The sequence below is a fragment of the Mustela nivalis genome (assembly GCF_964662115.1).
Source record: "Mustela nivalis genome assembly, chromosome: 8".
Lineage (NCBI taxonomy): Eukaryota > Metazoa > Chordata > Mammalia > Carnivora > Mustelidae > Mustela > Mustela nivalis.
Genome location: NC_139027.1, coordinates 83,792,476 through 83,799,308, shown reverse-complemented (window position 1 = coordinate 83,799,308; position 6,833 = coordinate 83,792,476). Strand labels below are relative to the sequence as shown.

Genomic DNA, 6,833 nt, shown 5'->3' with positions numbered 1-6,833 from the left:
GAGGGAAAAAAATAGCAAAAGCTAGCTCAAGGCCCCAAGGGTTCCCTTTCAAACTTCAAGGAATAATTGTTTCCCAGTTTACGTTGACTGTTATATAGAATAGAAATGAAGGAGCTTTTATTAATTCTATTCATCAAGGTAGCATAACCTTGCTATGACATTGTGCCAGAAATTGGACCAAAAAAGAGAAAACTATAAATCCATATTATGTTTAAGCATAAATACAAAAATCCTTAAATAAATGAATGAATTCTTAGAGTGAATTTAGCAGTATTTTAAAATGTTATCTACCTTGACCAATTAAGGTTTATTTGAGGATTTTAAGACTATCTCCAAATGTATTGGCATAATTCATTTTATCTATGGAAAAAGAAGAAACATCTTATATGGGCCAATGAATTGTTGTGTAATGAATGCAAAATTCAACATCTGTTCTTGATTATAACAACTTGTAGCAAAATGGACGTAGAATATCACAACCCAAAAAACAGCCTCATGTTCTGGGGTGTAGTGAAAAGTATTTCTTTAAATGAGGGAGAGGGCAAAGTTACCCACCATCGCCATTGCTATTTATTTTTCAGAAAGAATCAGCAAATGTCATTAGACAAGAAATCAAAATTTAGCATGTAAATATTGAGGAAGAAGGAATAAAATGATTATTTATAGATGACGTGAGTATAGACTTACAAAATAAAAACCCAACAACCATCAGGAAAAGTAAGAAAGTATCTGGTAAGAAAATAAAAATAAAATGTGAAAATGTTCTCCTAGAATTCCAAAAAGTTTGAAAAATGCAAACATCTTATCTCTAGCAATGTGCTTGGGAAGACTTGTGTTATATGAGAAACTAAAATTCTACAGAATGACATGATGAAAAAGGCTTGCATGAATAAAAAAGACCGCAGTGTTCTTGGGTGGGAAGACTCAGTAATGATAAAAAGATTAACATTTTCCAATGTTAAAAGAAATGAATTTAATAAAAATTTCAATAAAACCACCATGAGAATTCAGAATGTAACATTGTTTTAAATAATCCACTAGGAAGGCTAGACGCTCTAGAAGGTTAGGAGAATTTTGAAAATAGAAATGAGAAAAGAATGCTCTAACACTATGCTCTAACGGGGAAGGCAGTAGGACACTAGCACAGCCAGAGTCAGACTTGGTGGAACACAGGAAAAAAAGAAAGTGGAGATGAATATATATACTTCTGGGTGAGTGGGAAAGCTTCTCTGAGCATTGAACTTGGAGGTATGAAGGGATATTGGATACATTTTACAATATTGTAATAAATGAAAGCTAAGCAACACCCATCCTTTTTCTATAACACAACAGCCAACTAACAAAGACAAATAAATTAAAAAAAAAAGATGGCAAATAACAAAATTGAAGAATATCCTTATGAAACAGTAAAGATTAGACCTCTTAATATATATGAATGTTTCAATAGCAATAAGAAAAATAAACGAACATCCCAATAGACCAATGAGACATGGTCATGAAAAACTCATCAGAGAAAAATACACAGGAAACATTTCAAACTGAAGAGATCAATGAATGCAAATAAAAGCAAGATACAATGTATGACAGGTTTGTGGAATAAATGGGAATGATCAGCCTTTTCCAGCTTTAGGAAGGTGGACATTTTCTCCTCAATGGATGTGAAGAGTATTAATTAGTACAACCTTTTGAGGGAGGAGATAATGGTGTGTGTGTGTGTGTGTGTGTGTGTGTGTGTGTGTATGTCTGTATATATAGAACATACAGTAAGCACTCTAAAAATGTATTTCCTTTGCTCCAATTTCATCTATAAGATTTCCTAAGGGAGAAAAGTAAACAATCTAGATCCTTTATAGATAATAATGACCTTTATCTCCCCGTCCTTTTTTTCTTTGTATAACATTTCAAGCAAATTTATTTTTTGTCATATCATCAAAAGCAATTCTGAATGACATTTTGTCCTTTATCATTGTTTTAGGGACTATAAATTCTAATCCATGTGGCTCAAAAGCCATGGTTTGTAGTTTTCAAATATTTTCAATTGATGTTTGTTGAATAAAGAAAACAAATTTAAAGACAATATTTAAAAAAATACCAGTGGGACACATGGATGTCTGGGGTGGTTAAGCGACCAACTCGAGCTTTTGGCTCAGGTCATGATCTCAGGGTGGTGGGATCGAGCCCCATGTGCAGCTCCACACTCAGCAAGGAGTCTGCCTGAGATTTTCTCTCTCTCCCTCTGTCCCTCCCTCTCCCACACCCCCTGCATGCACTCTGTCCCTCTATAAATAAATTAATAAATAAAATCTTTAAAAAACCCCAGCCCCCCCCAATTCCCCACATACACAAATAAACAGCAGGAAGAATCTAAAACTTTTCTAAAATGTGAAGACTATAAAAAAAAATTCAGGTGAACATGACCTGGGTTTTATTTTGAGTAAAAAAACATTAACTAAACCATGGGTTGCAATTTAAATTGGCACGAACACTAGGGTGTTAATAAGAGTTTGGAGTGGAGAGGTGAACGCTAAGCCCATCTCTTTTTAGTTATGCACTGACGTCCACTTGGCACTACAGAAGTGTCTTAGCAGAGTGGAGGGCAGAAAACAAAGAAAGAAAGTGGCTCCGGGGATTCGAAGCACCAGGAGTTGCGAGATTTGGAGTGACACTCTTCGTCTGCTTTTTTGTGCAAGAATTGTGGAGGTCTGCGCTGTGATCTGCTGAAAGTGAAAATGCTGTGATACGCGGAACTGCTGCATGACTGGTAGTGTAATATTCATTTACTGCAAGTAAGCAGCCATTACCAGGATTCATAAAAAGGGGTAATTAATGGTATCGTTAGCTTTTTAAAAAATTGGAAAATAAATGGCCACTTACTGGTTGTTTTGAAATGCTAATGAATTATGGTGGGATCATTTCCAGTTGGTCAAGTTTATGTCCCCAAAAGAGAGTTTTGCAAATATGGTTCAGAACCCAAGTCAATGCTGCGCCTATGCAGATCGTTTCAACACGTACTAAATGGAAATGAGAGGTTCTTAACTCAAGAGATTTCCTTAACCTTTTCCTCCATGGATCTTGGTGCCATCATGGGGTAAGGTGAGTGTGAATCCCTTGGGGACATCCTTTCCCAGCAGACAATGGGACTGGTCCTAAGTTCCTCCTGGAGTAGCAGATCCCAAGGAAGCGGGAGGGCCATAGAGCCCCCACAGTAGGCACATCTGTTGTTCAAGAGATGTGACCCTGCTTTGGCCAATCAGAATAGGAAACACTCTGGTTCGGGAAGGTGCAGAGACAGGTGTTTGAGCGAGGTCTGGGACAATCTTGGGAGGGGGTGTGCAAGGTCGGTCTGGCTAATCTCTTTTTTAAGAAAGTTTATTTTTTATAATTTTAAAGATTTTTATTTATTTATTTGATAGAGATCACAAGTAGGCAGAGAGGCAGGCAGAGAGAGAGGGAGAAGCAGGCTCCCTGCCGAGCAGAGAGCCCAATGAGGGCTTGATCCCAGCACCCTGAGATCATAACCTGAGTCGAAGGCAGAGTTCTAACCTACTGAGCTATCCAGGCTCCCTTAAGAAATTTTTTTTTTTGCCCTTAAGAAATTAAAAAAAAAAAAAAAAGATTTATTTATTGAGAGAGAGAGAGCGAGAAAGAGAGAAAAGATGGTTAGAGGGAGAGGGAGAGAATCTTAAGTAGACTCCCTGCTGAGCAGGGAGCTGAACTGGGGCTCAATTCCAGGACCCTGAGATTATGACCTGAGCCAGAATCAAGAGTCGTCTGCTTAATCCACTGAGCCACCAGTGGCCCTCTGCACCCCCAATCTCCTTTAAAGGGACTTTTCATTTCTAACAGGAGAGATCCCATGGGAAAGGTGTGCTTGCATATACACACAGACACACACACCCCTCAAACCCTACCCCTTCAACCCCCTCTATCACCTGTTTTGGAATCTTTCCCCTAGTTCACATATAAGAATCATAGCTTTTGTACAAACTCATCCATCAGTGCCAATGCCTCACTAGTCACCATTGAAGAAACTTGAAATAAACAGCTTCATCCCCACCCCTGCTCTGGCTCAGTAAAACCAACTACCAATTGAGCACAAAAGTGCCTAGTGAAAAACAAACAAACAAACAAGAAACCCTTCAAAATTGGGAGCAGTCACATTTTGGGGGAGGGTAACAAAAGCTTTTATTTGCAAAGGCCCTGAGCTAGAGAGACTTTTAAAAAATTTTTTATTTTATTTTTTTTTAAATTCACAAAGGCACACTGTTCCCTGGGAAGAGCGATGATGCCAGGAGCCCCTGGGACACTGGGCCACTTCCCTCACTTCTGTGGTGAAAGGAAAAAAAGCTGCTTTAATTGTGAAAGTTTATTTTTTCACAGCAGACTTTAGAGGAAGACCCTTGGCAATCCTCACTTTGAAGCCTTATACACGGCCGTCACCAACTCTACTTTTATACATTTGAAATAAAAATAGCTCAGCAGCAATTTGCTTCTTTTTGACTCTTGTTTTAAAACTCATTTCTCTCCTACCTTTGAAGTGCAGAGAACTCTCTCAGTCACCAGCCTTTTTGGATGGCAAAATGTTAATCACAGGAGTTTATTTTTTGTGCTAACAAATGTTTTCCTTGGAGACTTTTTTTTTTAATCACGGATACAGAACTTTTAAAAAAGATATAAATTAAATCAGATTGTGGGGACATTTCCCTGGGGAAGCACACCTCCCTTTAGAAGATTCTCCCCATCACCGGGACATTCCAGGAGCCTCCAGTACTTACAGAGAGAGGAAACTACTTCCCACCAAGACATCAAGTCAAAGAGCATTTTCTTCTAAGGAGATCTCACTCCAGTGCTCTAAAAGGCAAATTCTAGTTATAGTAAACAGGGGCCCAAGGGCCAAACGGAACCGCAAACAGCCCCATGCTCTCCGGCAGGTCTCCTTTCTGCCCAAAGTTTTCCCAATTGCCTGTGAAAGATTCGGAGGCGTTTCTCCAGAGCTCTGATCAGCAGATTTGATGTGTGGATTTAGATCAATTTTTTCTTATGGCAAATCTATATGTTATTCTCCGTCTTCATTTGGCGCTATTTGCTGAGTGGTTGTTACTCAGGGGCAAGGGTCGCTCTCCGGCGGCTGAAGCAGCCAGGCAATCTTTTACTCCTCACGGGAGGAGTGCGAGATATTAAATCACACTTGACGTACCTGAGGCCCAGTAACTTCATCCATATTTTATCTGCTGTAAATTTAATACCACAGCACTTTTTAGGGTGATGTATTTATTAACTGGCTGGGGATGAGCAGTACAGAAATTCAGTTTGTTCAGGAAAATACAATGAAGACAGTCTGACAAGTTTATGAAGTAAGCACAATAGCTATTTATTACTTTTTAAACACACGGTTGGCTGAAATGTCTTTAGCAGTGTTTGTTCAGTCAGTGCATAATGCTTTCTAAATCATCTCCGCTTCTTATTTTTTTTCTTTGAATGTTAATAAAGTCTTTTTCTTGGAAAGCAACCTGTTGTCCCCGCGTGCTGGGGCTCGGTTGCGGACGGCTTCCCTGGTGCTCTTCAGGGAGAGAACCGAACCTTTGTTCTGCACCAAGTGCCCTGCGGAATTGTGGGAGATGGAATCGCCTTCAGACCCGCTGCAGCCGCCTCCTGCCCCATAAGTCGTGTGTGAGGCTGTTTCCGAGTGACGCTTCCCCGGAGCCCCGCCTCCCTCAATTCTGCTTGCTGAACTTCTCATTCTTCCTTTCATCCTTTCTTTCCTCCCTTCCTCCTCCCTCCCCCCTTCCTTCCTTCCTTCCTCCCCTTCTTCCTCCCTCCCTTCCTTCTTCCTCCTCTCCTTCCTCCCTCCCCTCCTTCCTCTCCTCCCTCCTCTTCTTCTTCCTCCCTCACCTCCTTCCTCCCTCCTCTACTTCCCCTCCTCCTCCCTTCCTCCCCCTCGCTCCCTCCCTCCCTTCCTTCCCCCTTCTTCCTCCCTCCTTCCCTCCTCTCGGTCCTCCTCTCCTTCCTCTCTTCCTTCTTCCTTTCCTTCCTCCTCTCCTTCCTCCCCTCCTTCCTCTTCTTCTTTCTCCCTCACCTCCTCCCTCCCTCCCTTCCTTCCTTCCCCCCTTTCTTCCAACACTGTCCCTGTTTCGCAGCGTGTGTGCTCCCAAGTCCTTACTTTACCTGCACACAAATGACAGGCTTTGCTCTGGTGAGCCACGGGCCCGCCCCACTTGCCCTTTCTCTGTCTGCAGGCCGGTGAAGTTAGCTCTTCCCTGAAAGCGAGAATGAAGTCTGCTCCATTGGTTTGTATAATCACGAAGTCTGACGAAACATCGTTTTCCTTCTCTTTCTTGAAAGAGCGCATCTTGAGGACTTGGGCAGAGCTGAGCCATCTGTAAGTTCTAGCGAGTGGGGACAGCATTCTTGTGGCTAGAAAGGTTGCCCTCCTCTGTTCAGTTGTGGATGATTTTCTTTGGTGCTCTTTGGCTTTCGGTCCATGTGCTCACCAGCCTGCAGCAGATATCTCTAGAGAAGACAGGAAGGCTCTCCACTTTACCATCAGGATTAAGACGAAGTTTCCCAATTCCTGAAACCAGGGCTACAGCAGTGGTTCTCCAAGTGTGTTTCGAACCAGAACCACTGGCAGCAGCACGCCTTGGGAACTTGTTGGCTCTGCAAATTCTCTGGCCCCACCCCCGAGATCAGAAGGGAGGGGGACATGCGTAGTGGGGGAGTGGGGGTCAGTGGTCCACGTTTTAACAAGCCCTCCAGGTGATCTTGATGATGTGCAAGTTTGAAAATCTCTGGACTCAAGTCTTGATGAATTACAAACCAAGGGCCTATGTACA

General features: G+C 41.8%; 1 long non-coding RNA gene across 1 annotated transcript; it reads right to left on the bottom strand.

The window, feature by feature from the left end:
* Positions 1-5,346: 5,346 nt before the first annotated feature.
* Positions 5,347-6,618, bottom strand: LOC309872036. The gene is made up of 2 exons (XR_014315630.1): positions 6,166-6,618; positions 5,347-5,601 (listed from the first exon to the last, which is right to left on the bottom strand). It is a non-coding gene; the product is annotated as an uncharacterized lncRNA (long non-coding RNA).
* Positions 6,619-6,833: the final 215 nt, after the last annotated feature.